The sequence below is a fragment of the Protopterus annectens genome, chromosome 1.part0 (assembly GCF_019279795.1).
Source record: "Protopterus annectens isolate FY-2018-M chromosome 1.part0, PAN1.0, whole genome shotgun sequence".
Classification (NCBI taxonomy): Eukaryota; Metazoa; Chordata; order Ceratodontiformes; family Protopteridae; genus Protopterus; species Protopterus annectens.
In genome coordinates, this window is record NC_056725.1 from 1685083679 (window position 1) to 1685102058 (window position 18380).

The following is an 18380-nucleotide window of genomic DNA, read 5'->3' on the forward strand; positions in this document are numbered from 1 at the left end:
GAATAGCTGGAGTCTTTTGAGTCTGTTCATGTAGGACATGTGTTTAATGCCTAGGATCCTCTTCATGAGGTACTTCTGTGGCCTCTCCAGCTGTTACAGGTGTCTAGTGAGGTACATGCCAAATGGGGCATTATACTCGATGAGTGTTCTAATGAGAGAAGAGTAGAGAAAGATGATGACCTCTTTCTTCCTGGATGCAAAACCCTTGGTAATGAGATGTGCCACATAGAAGGACTTTCTGACCACAATGGCAATGTGGTTGTCGAAGGAGAGATTGCTGTCAACCTGCATCCCCAGATCCCTTATAACACCTTCAGTGTTCAGTGGGCTCCCATTGATGTGGTAGTTAGTGGGAACTGAGTTTTTACCAAAGGGGATGACGACACATTTTTTTGGTGTTAAGTTTAAAGCCATGGTTTTATCACCAGTCATTGGTCTCAGTGAGGCCTTTCTGTAGGATGTCTGTATCGGTTGGGGAGTTAATGGCTCCCAGCTTGCAGTCGTCTGTGAACTTGGTCAACCAGAGTCCCTTTGTGTTGGTCTGGACTTCTGAGAAGTAGATGCTGAACAGGAGAGGACTCAGGACCATTCTCTGTGGGAGTCTCACTCGTGACTGGTCAGCAGTCTGACTTGGAGTTCGCTACTTTCACACCGTGTGTTCTATCTGTGAGCCAGTTTGCAACCCACCTAGTGATATAGGGGTTGATGCTAGTTTGGTGAGTTTATCAATAGGTCCCAAGTGAGGAATGGTATCAAAGGCCTTGGCCAAATCGAGGTAGGCTGTATGCACTGCTTTACCTTCATCCACAGCCCTGGTGACTGACTGAAACAAGTCAACCAGGTTGAGCAGGTATGATCTCCCTTTCACAAAGCCAAACTGCATGGGGATCCAGAGTTTGGAGATTTCCTATATCTTTGTTAGTCAGGTCCATGAAGATGCACTCCATAGCTTTACATATCAGACTCATCAGGCTAATGGGGTGATAATTCCCATGGTCTGTAGTCACTCCCCCTTTATGGAGAGGGATGACTGTAGCAGTGTGCCATTCAGTAGAGACAAAGCCTGAGGTGAGGCTGTGACTGAACAGGGCACACAGATGTGGTGCCAGTTCACTTTATAGTTCATGTAGAACACAGCCAGGGATATTATCAGGTCCCATGGAAGCTGTATTCTTGGCCTTGGACAATGCAGCTTTAACATGGGCTGCAGTAATGCTGGGTGCCTGGCATTCTTCTGGTATTGTGATTGGTCCTTTGGGGGGAGAGATGGGTAAAGTTGGCACTGAATCTGTTGGCCAGTATGTTGGCAATATCTACTGGCTCATTATAGGAGGTACCATTATGCAGTAACTCAGAGCAAATCTGGGTATTGCCGTGGAGATTCTTGATATAACTATAAAATGCTTTGTGATTGTTTTTAGTGTCTGCCGCAATTCTGCCTTCGTAGATAGCTTTAGAGGATTTGATGAGGGATCTCAAATTTTTGTTGAGGTTAATAAGGGTTTTTTTCAGTCTTGGGACTTCATCTTTTTCTGCAACAGTTTTTTTCTGCTATTGTAGAGTTTATTAATGGCAGGGGACCACCAGATTGGCTTTCTTTTTTTGGATGAGAGCATCTTGGTTCTGTTGGGTATGGCTAGTTCCATGCATTTATGTACATGTTCGTACAGTGCATTGGTGTATGATTCGGCAGTCATGCAGCTATTTTCCAGTGGCATGGGTGCCATGAAGTTAGCCACCTCTGTTTTTAGGAGTCCAATGTCAGCTTTGGAGAAGTTATTCAAGGTGGTTACCTTTGTAGGGAGTGTGGGTGAGATGTGGATTTCCATGGTGATTAGTTTATGGTTGGATCTGACCAGGGAGGGATTGACTATTGGTGTAGAGCAATGGTCGCCCATTTTAGTAATAACCAGGACAAGGATGTTGCTTCCTCTAGTGGGGGTCAGAATGAGCTGGTCCAGGGTACTGGAATTGATGAATTCCAGGAAGCGTTGGGCCAGTGTATTGGTGCATGAGTACTTTTCCCAGATGATGGAGGGGTGATTGAAGTCTCCTAGTATGAGAGTGTTAGGTTGGACCTTGATAGATTCCAGAGTGCTTAGAAACGTGGAGTGAGAGTCTAGGAACATGGTTGGGGACCTCTAGCAGGCTATGATCTGGATCGCAGTCTTACCCAGTGTTAGTTGTACCTGAAGTATCTCTGATGCATTATGCTGGGCTACTAGTCTGGAGGTGTACATATCCTTTATGAATATGGAGACACCACCGCCTTTGGAGTCCATGTTTTGGGGCCGAAAGGTGTGGAATGAGTTATAGCCTGGTAGCGCAGGGGTGCTTTCTGCCGCTTTAAACTAGGTCTCCATTACAGCACAAATGTTGATGTTCTCCATTTTGAGGAGTGCTTCGAGCGATTGCATATTGAGATTTAGACTTCTAGCATTGAGCACCATGACCCTCAGATTGCATTTATTTGTAGCTGTTACAGTGGTAATTTGGTCTTTGGAACACCACCTAAAAAGGCATTATAGGGGTGGCAAGAGCCTTAATTAGTACCCGGAAACCCAGAGGTGACAGATACAGGCCATCTCTGGCAAAGCATCGAGGTCTGTCAGTCATGTCATCCCAAGCAGACAGATACTGGATCCCTTTAGAATGACACCAGAAACTTAGCCAATTATTGAGGTAAATCAGTTTTTGTTTGTACTGCTGTATCATTCTGGGTGACGGTAGGATACTGCACAGGGCTAGTGTCATAACTGCCTGGGCCACATAATCTGAGAGCTCCACCATGTCTCTTTTCATGTAGTCCAGGGAGGTGCATCTCAGGTCATTCACACCCACATGGACAATGAAAGATTCTTACTTGTACTTGTTGCGGAGTGACCTGAGTGCATGTGTTATGTGTCAGATTCTGGCACCTGATAGAAAGCTGACTGTTACCTTCTCTTTATTATCCTAGTGAGTGGGACATCTGTGTGCCTCAATATTGAGTCACCTATGATTAGTGTATTGGGCAAGGTGTTTAGCCTTAGGGGCTTAGGTTGAGGGGCACACTGTGGAGGTGAGCTGTGTGTCCTGTGGTTTGTGCTGTGTTGTGGTGGTTGAGTGCGTTTCTGTTATGGGGGGGTCTTTGCTGTTTGGGTAAATTTCTATTTAGTGCATCCATGTAGGTGGGTGTGTGGTTTGTGTTTTTATGTGAGAGCTGTGATAGTGGGTGTTCTGGAGGGCTATATGTTCCATGTGGTTTGGTGCAGGTGTTGACGTTCTCCTCATGACCAACTAGTCCGGTCTTGGCTGGAGAGTGCATAGCTTCCAATTTGGTGATGTAAGTGCATCTCTCACAAGTCTGAGTGTTGGGAGGTAAAAGGAGAGGGTTGTCTCCGTACATGAGGCAGTTGCTACACTGCCTCAGAATGCCCAAATGCACTAGGTTAATAGGAGAAAGAACAGGGAACTGTCCTTTAATCATGCCAGGAAGGGGTGGTCATAACTAAGTACTGGAGTTAATTCCATGAAGAATGACTAGTGCAGATGGCTCTTAGGTGTGCTATAATAATTGCTATAAAAACCCGCTGAAGTGATTAGGCTATTTGAAGTGCAAGAGAAAAAGAACTAGCAAGATCTAAGAGAAAAACCTGAGGAGTAGCCTTTCTGACACCAGTAATAGTTTACCTCAGCTCGACACTACTGAGTGGAGCTTAAACAAGCAGAAATGCACGCAAACGTGGGCTTTTAAGACGGAAAGTTGAAAGGGATGGAAAAACTGCTCAAACATTCAATAAACTACAATTTCTGGGCCAGAACCCACTCCTCTTATGATAGATAGGCTACCTAGTGCTTACCACTCCCACTGATAAGCTAGAAGGCTTCCCTCCAACACAGAAAGGCCTGGGGGGCTCGAAGCTTACAAACAGTTCTGGTTACAGCAAACTTGTATCAGGACTAGACTAGTTACAGGAAAGGTGGGAAACAAACACAAATGTGGGCTTTTAAACCAGAAAGTTGAAGAATGGAAAAACTGCCCAAAGGGCCAATAAACTACAATTTCTGGGCCAGAAACCACTCTTTTTGTGGTAGATAGGCTACCTAGTGCTTACCACTCCTACTGCTAGAAAGCTTCCCTCTAACACAGAGAGGCTTGGGGGGGGGGGACTCAGAAGCTTACAAACAGTCCTGAATACAGCAAATCTGTATCTGGACTAGACTAGTTACAGGAAAGGTGGGAAACAAGATGAGAACATTTTTTACAGAAAAGCAGCTAAAACAGCATTAAAACAATTCAAATGCAGTGCAAGTTAGCACACGAGTGTGTAGCAACATTAAAGCAAATAGAGTTTAAATAAATGCAGTTAAATTAAAAAAATGACTAAAAATGTGCAGAAAACAGTAAATTAGGAAAAAATCAAAATGGAGCCATTTAGAGTATCAGAAAACAATGCCAGCAAATATATAAATAATTCAGTCAAGCAAAAATTAAGACAGTACAGAACTCTGAACAGTTAATAAGTGCCAAAAATATATACTTATCAGCTCTATATTTTCAGATTGTTTGAGAAGCATACTCAGTCAGAACACAAGGAGATTCTAGCAATGGTAGATTCTAGCAAAGTGTTTTTTTTTTATAAAGTGGAAAGGGAGAAAGGAGGAACAGAATATAATTCAAGGTTAAGAAACTAAGTGGGTTGGCCTTCACAAATGTTCTCTCTGTATTAGGTAGCATGAGCTAATGACACTAGACTGGGAAGAGTGTCCCAGATCAAATTTACAGTAGGGAAGGGCAACTGCAAAGCCAAAAAGTACAACAAGACACCAAGAGGGAGGGAGGGTGGTTTACCGTACTACAGTTACTAGCTAGTCACAAACAGAAAATACAACCCTCCGTATGAAAAAGGAGTTTACAGTTAAGTATTTCAATAAAAATCCAATTACAGTAATGAAACACTAGCAATGAAAAATACAGTTAAAACAGTATAAAACAGTACACAAATGCAGTGAAACAGTAAAAAAGCTTTATAACAGTACAAAATGTAGTAGATTAGCTATATAGCACAATTATAAGTGTTAAGAAGTGCAATTCAATGAAATAAATGTAAGAAAAAACTTATTCTGCTCTTGGAGTCTTAGGGAATTTCTGCTTTGTCACAGTAATGAATCACCACTCCACAGCTTGGTAAAAACAAGCACAGCCCCCTGCAGACACAGGGTTTAAATACCAGAAAAGATGAAGGAATCTAGAAGCTTGAATTACTACCCAGTCCTGCTACCGTCTGCTCTTTCAACCAATCACTCGTATTAGAGGAGATCAGGCAACCCTGTTACTCTCACGCAGGCCCCCCTCCTTATTTCTTTCTCTTGGTTTATACTCTATCAGTTCTTGATAAGGAAGGAAATCTCTAACCTGCAGTCCAAATAAATTATTGGCATCTTCCCATTTTGTCATCTTTCCCTCTCTAGTTATTTGCTCCTAATACCTTGGTTCCTTTGCCAGTTTTCTCCAATAAATTCCCCTCTTGCCTACTGTCTATATCCCTAATTGCAGTCATACCTATCAGCAGACTCTCCTTTTTCCATTCCTGTCTTGGCTTAGTTCTTAGAATGCTTTCTGCTATTTTATGGGTATAATATTCTGTGTGATTATTGTTATTCTTCTTAAAGGCCTGCATCCAAAATCCCAGTCTCCTTGTTTCTTGAGCTTCCCCCCAATTCAACATCATCCCTTTCCACTTTGAATTATAGTTTTGTGCTTGTACTATGTATAGGAACCTTAATTGTGTAGCTTTGCAATACCCCTTCAAATTGGATAATCTCAATCTGCCCTGTTCTTCTGGAAGAATCAGTTTATTCCACTTGACTCACACCATCTTCCCCTCCCAGATAAAGTCTTTCAACTCTTTATTAATTGCGATCCACAACTTCTCCTTTGCTTGATAAAAAATATGCCTGACCTGTGTATAAGGCTAAAAGGGCTAAAAACATGTTGATTGCTTGTATCTTACTATCCATATCACAGCTTCTATTTTCTCTGTTTTTGTATTATCTTTTGTTTAGTCTCTTCCCACATATCCCTAGCTTCCACACCAGAATCATTTTTAATCCATACTCCTAAATACTTAATTTTATCATGCCCTCATAAATAAAGGTACATGATTTACAGTTATTGCCTTTGTTTTAGCTTCATTAATTTTGTATCCTGCAAAGATATGAAACTGTCTCAAAATTTTCCACAACACTGTAATGTCTCTTTCTGGTTTTGTCAAGTATAAAATAATATCATCTGCAAATAGAGCTAGATTTTCTTGACTACCATACCAATTATATCCTTGAATGTGTGCATCCCGTATTTTCTTTGCCAATGGTTCTATATATCATGCAAATAACAAAGGGACACCCCTGCCTGGTAACTCTGATCAAGCAGAAATTATCAGAAAGGACCCCTCCCACTTTAATTTTCACAACCAATCCCTCATATATCCTCTTAATCAACCTTATATTTTTTTTTCAGGAAGTGCAAATGCTTCCATTGTCCTGCTCATAAAGTCCCAGCTTTCTCTGTCCAATGCTTTCTCTGCATCAAGACCCACCAACAATGGCATTTTCTTACATTCTAGTTCCCTCTGAATCATCAGTGTTCTGTTAATGTTGTCAAATGTTTGCCTTCCCTCCACAAAACCACATTGAGCCATATCTATCAATTTTGGCATTACTTTTTATTTAGCCATTGTAGACATATAGACGTGAACACTTTATAATCATGGTTTAGTATTAAAATGGGCCTGTATGAAGCTGGGTCTGATGGATCTTTAACCTCTTTAGGTATTGCAGCTACTACTGTTTTTTTCTAGGATGTTGGAACTTCTCCTCCTCCTCTTAAAATACTGTTAAAACCTTCCCGAGCTTTATCAGTTTTTCTCTCCTAACTTCCAAACTTCCACAGGAATATCATCTATTCCTGGGGACTTGTCTGTAGATTGGTTATACATCACAATGTTTGTCTCATCTCCTGCTATCCTTACTGTTAGTAATTGAGCTTCATCTAACTCTAATCTTGGCATATTTAATCCTTCCATAAACATTTCTATTTGTATCTTTTCTTGGTTTCCATATGTCTCTGCTTCATTCAGTATGCTTTATACTTTATGCAGTAGCTATCCCTGTGGCAGCATGTGTATGTGTAGGGCTAGCAAATACATGGTCCTGGATTCGAGTACAGCATGTGCAACCTTCTCTTCAATTCTTATATAGGAGGTTGATATAATGATTAAGGTGATTACCTTGCAGACACAAGGTACAGGGTTCAATTCTCACATGGGGTAATTGACTAGGCTTAAAATGGCCCATGAGGGCAGTTACCCAAGTACTAATCTGTGAAGCTAATCTATGCAGACTTTCATAGAATTTCCAAAATATTTCTAATACCTCTACAGGATCTCTTGTTATCTTTCTTGGTATAGGCTCCCTAAGCTTGGTGACAGCCCTTTCTACTTTCTGTTGCCGGAGTCATTGTGCTAAAAGTTTTTGTGCTCTAGTGCTGTTATCAAAAAAAGTTGCTTAAAAAAGCAATATTTCTAAATTTATGCATATTATTGAGGTAATCCCTTATTTTCTGTTTAGCATTCTGCAGTTGATCCTATTCTTGTTCCATGAGATTCCCCATATTCTGCAATACTTCAGCATTTTTTAGTTCATCTAAATCATTCTTGTTACTTCTTAACCGTAGGTCTCTTTCTTTTATTTCTACCTTATTTTTAAGCTCCACCTTAATTTTATCCCACTCCCTAGCTATAATTTCAGGAGAAATTTCTATCCTCTCTAATAGCTCCTGAATAATCTCCACTACCAATTTCTTAAATTCCTCCCTTTTCAACAGATAGGTGGGAAAGCACCAGTGTCTCATTTTTATTTCATTACCCTGTGTTTTTATTTCAGTTATTATTGGCGCACGGTCTGAAATAGTTATGGGTTTATATCAAGACCTTCAGTTAAATGCACATGTTCTTATGAAATGTAAATTCTGTTTGGCCTAGCCCAGTTTTTATATCTTGGGGAATATGTAAATTCAGTCTAAACTACTATTACTGAATTTATATCTTCCATGCCAAGTATTTTCATAAATTTCTTCAAAAATCTACCCTCCTTGATTATACTTCCCCTTCTGGGTCCCCGGACACATCATCACTGCTGCAAATTACGTTCTAGTCCCCACCTATAAGTAATATGCCGTGCTAAAAACTGATTATTTCTCCCAGAATTTTCTTAAGCTTCATTATGGCAGTATTAGATTGAATATAAATACATGCCAGTGTAATCCTCCACCCTTGCCAGTAGTCCCTTAGCACTACAAATCTGCCATTGTTATCTTTTTTTTTTTTAATCCCCTTCTGTCACTATTGGATCTGCTCTTGCAATTAATGTAAGTACTCCTTTTCCTTTGTCCCAGGTATTCTGCTGAAAAACCATCCTGAAAATCTTTCTTTATCAAATTCACATATTTAGTTCTAAGTCTGTCTCCTGTAGCATAGCTATTTGCACACTACATTTTTTAATATAGTTCACTACTCTTTCTTTTTAGTATTTATCTTTGAGACCATTGACATTTAAAGACATTACAGAAAGCATCATTGCATTAAAAAGTTATTCCCACCTTTTATGTATAACACCTTTTTTGTTAAATGTCTAGTTTCAGCTTTTGTATTACATGCGTACAGTCTTTGGCAAGTTGAACTTTTATATGTTTGTTTCTTGTCATATCCATTTGAGCCTGTGTCACATCTTACAAAACTTTTTGATCTGATGTTGTTAATCTTTGTTCATTCCTTACTGATGGGTTATTGGTTCCGTCCTCAGAACAGAGCCAGCCTTATATCAAGCTCGCATTAGCCAAAGTCCTACCCAGAATGCTGTGCTCCCTGTTACCTCGGATCTCGTTTGCCGCGTTGCTGTACAATTGTGTCAAGCCATTCTCTCTCAGCTAAGTGAATAATTTATGAAAGTTTATATATTGTTAGTACTTTAAGTTTTTCATCCATCGGGCACAAGGGCCTCAGGTGTCTCCCCCTCAGGAGACCCCCTCTTTCCAGTCTTCCCCAGAACCTCCCACTGAGGAAGTACCTTGCAAGGCTTTGTGCAAGAGGAAGCACATGGACTCCACTGAGGAGTCTTTGACTGAAGATACGGACTTTGATGACGGGGAAGGGTCTCCACATTCACCCTCTGATGAGGTGTTCTTTGGTGACATCCTCGAGATCCTTAGACAGATGGGTGACTGGAAGTCCTCTAATCCTTTCTCAGAGGAATCTGTATTCCTGCAGGCCTTTCGTGCCCGACCCCCTACCTCCTGGGTTACCCCGCCGCCTGATGAGCTCGTCCAGCGTGCATGGAAGGCTCCTGACACCCTGGAAGCTATATCTTCGAGGCCTGACAAGATCTTATCTCCCCCAGCTGAGCATCCCCATTAGTCAAGACGTCTTCCAGTAGAAGCCATAGTGGTGGGGGCTGCAACCAAGAAAAACTTGGCAGAAGAGAGCCAAACTGTCCATCTACCCAACAAGGAGTCCCAGGCGACAGCCAGACTCGGGAAGCATGTGTTTGCTTCATCGACCTTCGCCGTAAGGTCTTTGATTTATTTGGCACACTTTATGAGGCTCCAGAGGGATCTTATCAACCAACTCTCTGAAACCTTGGCAGGAGCTGTTTCTGATGAGGTCTGTGACAGTGTAGCTTCTCAGATAGCGACCCTAGAATCCATTTTTTTTTTTTTTTAAATTATTTTACATTTGTTGACCGGGATAGTCCAACTGGATGTATGTCTATTTTCAGCGGAGGCCTGGGGAGAAAAGCTTCATATTAAGACAATTTACAAGACAGAAATCTTAACCATATACAATACAGATAATGTCAGACAGGTAAAACTTTTCAAATACAGGGACATTTACATAGTACTGTTACAGTAACATACCAACATACCAATCCATATCCAATTCTTCCATGCGTCTTATTTCACACGTAACAGGAGGAGTGGCTAGAGCGGCAGGCGCAGGTATAGTCACAAGATGACATGCCTGGATGTGCCTTTGTGACTTTGCGGACTCCTTTAAGGCTTCCTTTATGAATTCCCCCATCGAGACCACTTCTTTGTTTTTCCCTAAAGTTAAAGTTATGCTGACAAAGTGCGAACAAGACGGCAAGACCCTATCTGCTATTGGTGTCAGACACTCCACTCCTCAATGATTCTACTCCAGAAATCAGAGGAGCAGGAAGATGTGGCACAGGAAATCACAGGGCTCTTTCTGTGACACATGTGCTGAGTTCTCCCCTAGAGGCATAGGGTGAAACTCCAGTGGAAGATGCCCCTTTTGGGGCAGAGAAGGTCCGCGAAACCGAGGTTCCAGAGATTCTCTCTCTGGCCAACCCTATCAGCGCTCCTGAAGCGTTGCCCAACTGGTCACCTCTGGAAGTAGCCGGGGGTCGTTTTCCTTGTACCCCACTGCCTGGTGCAACATAACCACTGACTCTTGGGTACAGCGATAATATCCAGAGGCTATCGCATCCCATTTCATCTCTGTCCAACCTCATCCAGAGAATTAGCCAACGTTCCACCCAGTCAAAGGGAAGCAGCAGCACATGAAATTCAAAACCTGCTACAAAAAAAGTCATCCAAACGGTTCCCTCAGGTTTTTACTCAAGGTTCTTTTTGGTGCCAAAAAAGACAGGACTGGAGACCAATTCTGGATCTCAGCACACTGAACAAATTTGTAAAAACAGAGAAATTACATATGGTCACAGTTTAGTGTATTCTTCCTGTTCTGGAAGAAGATGATTGGATGCTCTGTAGATCTTCAAGATGCGTATTACGACATAAAAATGGACAAACACTCAAGAAGATACCTCTGCTTCCACGTAGGATCCAGTCACTACCAATTTCGAGCACTGCCCTTTGGTCTCTCTACAGCCCCCAGAGTGTTCTCCAAATGCATGTCAGTGGTTATCGCTCACCTGCGACTTCAAGGATTCCAGGCATTTCCATATCTAGACAACTTGCTCCTCACCGCCCCTACCAAGTGTCTACTGGAAGAAGCCCTGCACTACACTCTTCTCACAGCACAACATCTGGGAATCACTATAAGCTGGGAAAAGTCCAACACGACCCCAGCATAGTCTTTAGAATTCATTGGGGTACTGTTTGACACGACAAATTGCACAGCATCTCTTCCGGATCACAGACTTCAAAGAATACAACAGGTTCAACCGCTGCTTTGTCACCACAAATCTTCCGCTCGGTCCATACTCCAACTCTTGTGGTCAATGGCAGCCTTGATCACCATTGTTCCTCTAGCCAGATTCCACATGAGACTCCACCAGTGGTTACTTCTCACTCACCCTGTACAACATCCTTTGTCTTTTCAGATAAGTGTAACTCAGAGATGCAAGCAAGATTTACTCTGGTGGATGTCTCGAAATCCCAAACCATGGTCTTTCCCCTTCAGCCCCCATTAGCTGAAAGCCACGGTGACCACGGACACCTCCCTGATGGGGTGGGGGGGGCTATGTCAGGGAAATTCGGTCCAAGGCACTTGGTCGGAGACAGAGGCCCTTTTACATATCAGTGTTCTGGAATGGAGGGCGGTGCTACTAGCATTGCAAGCATTCCATTCTATCCTTCCATCAGGGACTATTGCAATCCAATCAGACAATGGTCTGGTACATCAACAAGCAAGGGGGCACCAGATCTTATCTGTTATGCTGAGAGGCTGTAAGAATATGGCAATGAGCGATACCTTCCAACCGCTTTCTAGCTGCAACGTACATTCTCGGGAGCTCCAATGTGATAGCGGACAAGTTGAGTAGGCGCATCCTACAACCTCATGAGTGGTCCCTCAACCGAGTCTATATTAAATTCTCGAAAGCCGACAATGTCGAATCTGACATTGTTGACATGAGAATAGCAAAACTGCAGAACATCTAACAAGTAAAAGGAAATCTCCATAAGGGAAAATTTCCGCTTACTTCAATGTAGTGCGGTCTTGGAGTTGGTATATTTAAGTAGTGGGGGTGTGTGGGGGGTGCAGGGGGCTTGACCCCCCTGCCTACACCGATTAGTTTTTTTTTGTTTGTTTTTTATTTTTTTTCTGAACATTCAATGTTTTAACAGTCCGATCACTAAAGGTCGACCTTTAGGGAGTTGAACTGTTAAATATTCAATGTTCTAATATAGACTCCCCTCAACCCTGTGATAGCGGCAAAATGTTTCAACCGCTGGGGCCAGCCTTGCTGCAGCCTGTTTGCCTCCCAAACCAACTGCTAGTGCAGCAACTATTTTGCCCTGATCCCCCCTCGGGGACAGTCACCGAGAAATGTTCTAGTCCATGCTTGGCCCTTGGGTCTACTTTATGCTTATCCTCCTCTACCCCTCATCTCCCAATTTCTGAAGAAAGCACGGCAGTCGAAAAGCAAAGTGATCCTCATTGCTCCATATTGGCCTCTACAAGTCTGGTTCCCCTTCCTCTGGCCTCACCTGCTAGATCGACCATGGATCCTGAATCCATCCCCAACATTGATTTCTCATCCGCAGGGTCTTACTCAACCCAATCTAACAACCCTGAAGCTAACAGCTTGGTTTTTCCACTTCCAATGATTGCCAGGCAAAATAACCTCTTGTCCCTGGTGTGCAGTATTTTTATTGCATCTTATAAATCGTCCACCAGACTAATCTATCTCAATAAATGGAAAAGGTTTTCTCTATGGGCAGTTAATAAACAATTAAACCCCTTGTCAGCCCCAGTTTTGGTGGTTTTGGATTACTTATCACACTTTTCCACTCTGGGGTGTCTGCCTCTACTATTCATGTGCATTTAGCTGCCATTTCAGATTTCCACATTGGTTTTCAGGATTCTTCGCTCATGTCACATAGACTCTGTAAAACTTTCTTGAAGGGGGTTCTTCACGTAAAACCGCCCTTTAGAGAACCAGTACAACCTTGGGATTTGGCCTTGGTCCTACAAGTCCCAACAGCTCCCCCCTTTGAACCTGCGTCTTCATGCGATTTAAAATATCTCTCGTGGAAAACTTTGTTTCTGATTGCAATCACATTGGCCAGATGATTGTCAGAACTTCAAGCCTTATGCATCAAACGTCCCTACCTTATCTTCCATAAGGATACAGTATCACTGAGAACTAATTCTTCCTTTTTACCAAAAGTGGTGTCAGAGTGGTCTATCAACCAGTCTATTGACCTTCCAGTATTTTTTCCTAATCATTCCAACAAGGGAGAGTATTGCCTGCACTCCCTGGATGTTCATAGGCAAATACAATTCTGTCTGGACAGATCAAAATCTACCCGTAAATCAGACCAACTATTTCTGGCCTTTTCTGGACCAAGACAAGGTCATCCTGTGTCAAAAGTTACATTGGCATCATGGTTGAGAAATTGCATTACCTTTATACAAGAACAATATCACCTTGCCTCACAGAGTGAGAGCACATTCTACAAGGTCTGTGGCAACTTCAGCAGCTTTCCATGCTAAGGCTTCCCTCAATGATATTTGCTCAGCTGCGACTTGGGCCACTCCTCATACCTTTATCCTTCATTACAAATTGTATTTGACCTCCAGAGGTAGAGCTTCTTTTGGCTCCATGGTGCTCAGGAATGTCCTTCCATGAGGGCCACCCAGGGATACAGGTAGCTGGGGACTCTGTCCCATCAGTAAGGAATGAACGAAGATTAACAACATCAGATAAAGAAGTTATCTCTTACCATAACGTTCCATCTGTGTTGTTGATCTTCATTCATTCATTACTCCCCACTCTCTGTTTCCCTCTGGAGGTTCCTGGTTGACCTCATAAACTCCTTTATTGTAGGTCTGTTATGAACAGAGTTTGCCTCTAATTTTGTCTATCAACTTGCAAACTCGATATGAGGTAACAGGGAGCAGAGCATTCTGGGTAGGACCTTGGCTTGAGAGTTTTTGGCTGACATGAGCTTGATATAAGGCCAGCTTGGTTCTGAGGACAGAACTGATAACCCATCAGTAATGAATGAATGATGATCAACAACACAGATGGAATGTTATGTTAAGACATAACTTCTTTTTTTTATTGAAAGCCCTAAATAAAAAAAAACAAACACACCCAAAGTACCACCCTAAAACCTATTAACTTAATACTAACATATACAACTATGTACATCTTCAAATATTGACGTTTTACCCTCCTAATAGGAACAAAAGTCACACTGATAGACTTGAGTTAACCTAAAAGAAAGGTTATGCATGCTAAAATGCATGGTGCAGCCAGTGCTTCTACTAGTTGCTAATTGGTTTCCCAACTAGGAAGACACCTGAATGCTTTCAGAGAACATTATGTCCTAGCCAGTTTCTCTTTTCTTTTTTTTCCTCAGCCAATCACTCTCTACCAGACCGTAGAGAGTTTTTCTTTATCATGGAGACATGAAAACCAGACAGCCAGTTTCTCTTTTTCAAATTTGTTTCCATAGAAAAATGAAGACCAGCTGCAGAATTGCTACTAAGCAAACATGTATTTGCTAGAATAAAGCTTCATAATATTCAATATTCTTTTTAATTTATTTGCTGTCTCTTAAAACTTGTTACCAAATCCATCTAAGGTCCTTAATCCATTCATTCCCATATGCAAGAATGAGTAAAAGCACATTCATTTTTCTCTTGTCATGCTTTTTTAACCAGGCTTTTTCTTTTACATTGCAGTGCCTAGATTTTTTAAAACTAAACAAGAAGAAAGAGAGAAGGAAGAAAGAAAAGAAGAAAAAAGAAAAGCAGCACCTGCTTACATTCCATATTACACTTAAAAATAACTGAGAAAATTGTACTTTATAGCATGTAAAGAAAAATACACATCACAAAACAGTATTATTTAAGAAAAAAATCTTTACTTACAATTAACTTTCTCCCTCCTCTTCCCCTCCTCAAAGCACTTTTCCATATATCAGTGACATAAAGTAGTCTCCCAGAAGTCCAACAAATTCTGAAAAAGTTCAATATTTCCAGATTTTCTTCTCTCATATTTCACAAATATAATTATTGCATTGTAAACCGACATTTAAGTTACTGGTTTATTCCTGTTCATATCCAGCTCCCAAATCATGTCTCTGCTTCATTTTCAACATACTCTTGATTCTTCTAGTCAACGCTCTTGCTCCCTTCCTTTTCTGCAACATTTTCCATTGAAACATTGGATAAGGTTTCACAGGTACAGTCTCTCTGTAGTCTTTTTTTTACCAGAAGAACAAGAAACAGAGTCTCCTTCTGTTTCATGGCTTACTTTTTATTGGACAAATGTTTGTATTTCCTCCTTAGCATGTACTTCAAAAAAAAAAAAAAAAGTTTTTTCCCCCCCAAGGAGGAATACTTAAGACAGCTGGGTACAGCAGTTTGAATCTCACACCTGCATCTTGACATTCCCTGAACAGGGGAATAAATTTCCTCCTCTTCTGCCTGGTGTACGAGTAATCATTCTCCACAAAGACTCTGCTGTCTCCCACTTTGTCCTTCTGCTGCAGTTTAGTCAGAATCAGCTCCTTCTGATGATAGCTATTAAGGGTCTAGGTTGCTTTCTCATAGCCAGGTTTGGGCATACTCACGATGCACCCTTTCAACTAACTCCTGCTGTGGAATACCAGTCCAGTTGCTTATTTGAGCTTTCATAAAATGAATGTAGTCTGTTCCTTCCAGCTTCTCTAGTATAGATGAAAATCTCAAGTTTTCCATACATGCTCTGTCCTCTAATTCTATTATTTTTTTAAACATTTCTTCTTGAGCAGTCTCATATTCAGCCAGCCTTTTCTTCATTTTGACCTCTGAGTTTTGCAGCTTTATCACCTCATCTGAATATGTTTAAAGCTTCTTTTATTTTTCCAACCCTTTGTTGTTTGCGTTGATATACTACATCTGTGTTTCATTTATTTTAACCAGGTCTGTGTGCAGTTGTCTTATATCTTCCTGTATGTTACTGGAATTCATATGTGGAATTACATTGCTTTTTGCTGAACAGTTGCAGAACTTTCCCCAGCCAGTGTTTCTTCCTCACTTTTTGTAGCTGATTTTTTCAAGGTCCTGTGTATTTATTTTTTTCCTGTTATCTAGCCAGTTACTGAAATTTGCCCATAAACACAAGTCTGCTGGCCTTCTCTACTGAGTTTTTGTTTTCACACTGGGAGAGCTAGAATTAAGCTGTTACTTAATGTGAAGCCATATTGGAAGTCGTTCCCTAGGGCCTATCTTATACTATTTAATAAATGTCCTGTACATGGAAGCATAGCAAGATTACAATAATAAACACTTCAACTAAAAACCTTTTAAAAATTGTACTTCCCAACCTGGAAACAAATTGGTTATTCATGCCATAGTGAGTCATCAGCTCCTTTGGCGTATAAAACAGTTACAACTTTAAGATTTACTTAAGTAATCTTTAAATCTCATTTCACTACCTAAAATGATTGTGCAGTATTTTATCTCACACATTCTGCCTTTTTGTACTTCAGAAGTACGTATTTGACGTCAGGTTTCAAAGGTCAGTGTTTGTCCTCCATTAGCACTGCCACATATAACAGCTATTTTGCATTTATCACTCATTTATTCACTTCCACAAGCCAGTCTGCAATGTACATTTTCTCTCTCTTTGCCCTTACATGTTTTAAAATCATGTCTTTTGTATCCTTTTAGTATTCGTTTATTGTCCATGTTCCATGATAATTTACGTATTGAGGTCTGGTCTGCAATATTCTGAATTTTATTAAATAAAGTTTACTACTTGTTTTTATAGGTAGTAATAGCAGATTTAACCAACATGTTACAATGAGCATGTCACATTTCCTTCAAACTAATATCTGAATACTGTCAGCTATGAAACTTTTTGTCCACTTGTCCCTGATGTGCATATCATAAAAATCATGTACATGTTCTGCGCATGTTGAAAAATTCATGTACATATTTTGTGCACATTCCAAAAACCATATACACAACCAGCATATATCATGGAAATCATATGTATAGTATATATTGTGCATATTGTAAAAATAGTCTGTAAATGTAAACCTAAAATAACTGTATTTCCAGTTAATAAAATTCTAACAAAATGTTGTGCTGTAATAACACCCATTTGTTGACCAGGTAAGTTAAATGGACACACATTTTCTTTTCAGAAACAATCTGAAAACAATTTCTAGCTAATTTACTTACTCAGGGTCACACAGTAGCCAAACAAGAACGGTGTGAATCAAATCCTATTCCAGAGGAACTGCAGTTCACAGTATTGACTCTCTACCAACTTCTAGACTTCTGGCTGATATCCTTTTCTTCAAGAGAAGAAAGTAATCAAATCTGTTTTCATAAATAAATTAGTTTTTTTTTTTTATTAGTGGCACTATGAAATTAAACTACAACTCCTAAAAGTGTCTCATGCTTCGTATATAACTATTCATCCTGATGCATAGACACAAGATTTCCTTTTATGCTGTCTGATACATCAAATTTAACTTTGCAAGTAGCCCTGCTACTTTTAATCTCATGATTTCTAATAAATGTTTTATTACTTTTCTCTGACAATTTGCAATTAGGTTACCCTTTTTCCCTTTGACCCTAATTAATAAAACAAACAATTAATTAGTCCCATTTTACTTATATTTTCCTCAAATTAATTTGTGAATTACTAATAACACATTATTAAACTCATGCAGGTAAAATCTGAGTATCACTACACCTTTCTAAACAAACTGGAAAATATTAAGATACAACCAAACATCCTAATACTGGGTGATTTCAGCTACCATGCCATTAACTGGGAAAACTACTCGGGTACCAACACCTTTTCCCAACGGTTCTTGGAATTCATAAATTCCAACGCCCTGGATCAACTAATCTGTTGTTCCGCCTGGGGCTCCAATATCCTAGACCTGGTCATTACCAACATGGGAGATTGATGCTCCACACCAGTGGTCACCCCCTCATTGGTCAGGTCTGACCATAAGCTAATCAACCTTGATATCCACATCCCCCCCCCCCCCCAGTAAGGAAACCTCTCTAAAAAAAAACTTCTCCAAAGCCAACTTCATGCTACGCAAGTCAGAAGTGACAAACTTCATGACAACCATACAGACGAGAGCTGAAAGTTCAGTTGCTGAATCCTACACTAAGGTACTATACAAGCACATCCACTCGTGCATGAATCGTGCCATCCCAAATAGAACCAAGACGCTATCCCCCAAAAAAGGAAGCCAATCGGGTGGTCTCCTGCCATAAACAAACTATACAACAGAAGGAAGAAACTGTTGCAGAAAAGAGGAAAATCGTAGGATGCAAAAACTCCCTTACCAGCCTCAGTAAGAAGCTGAAATCCCTCATAAAATCCTCCAA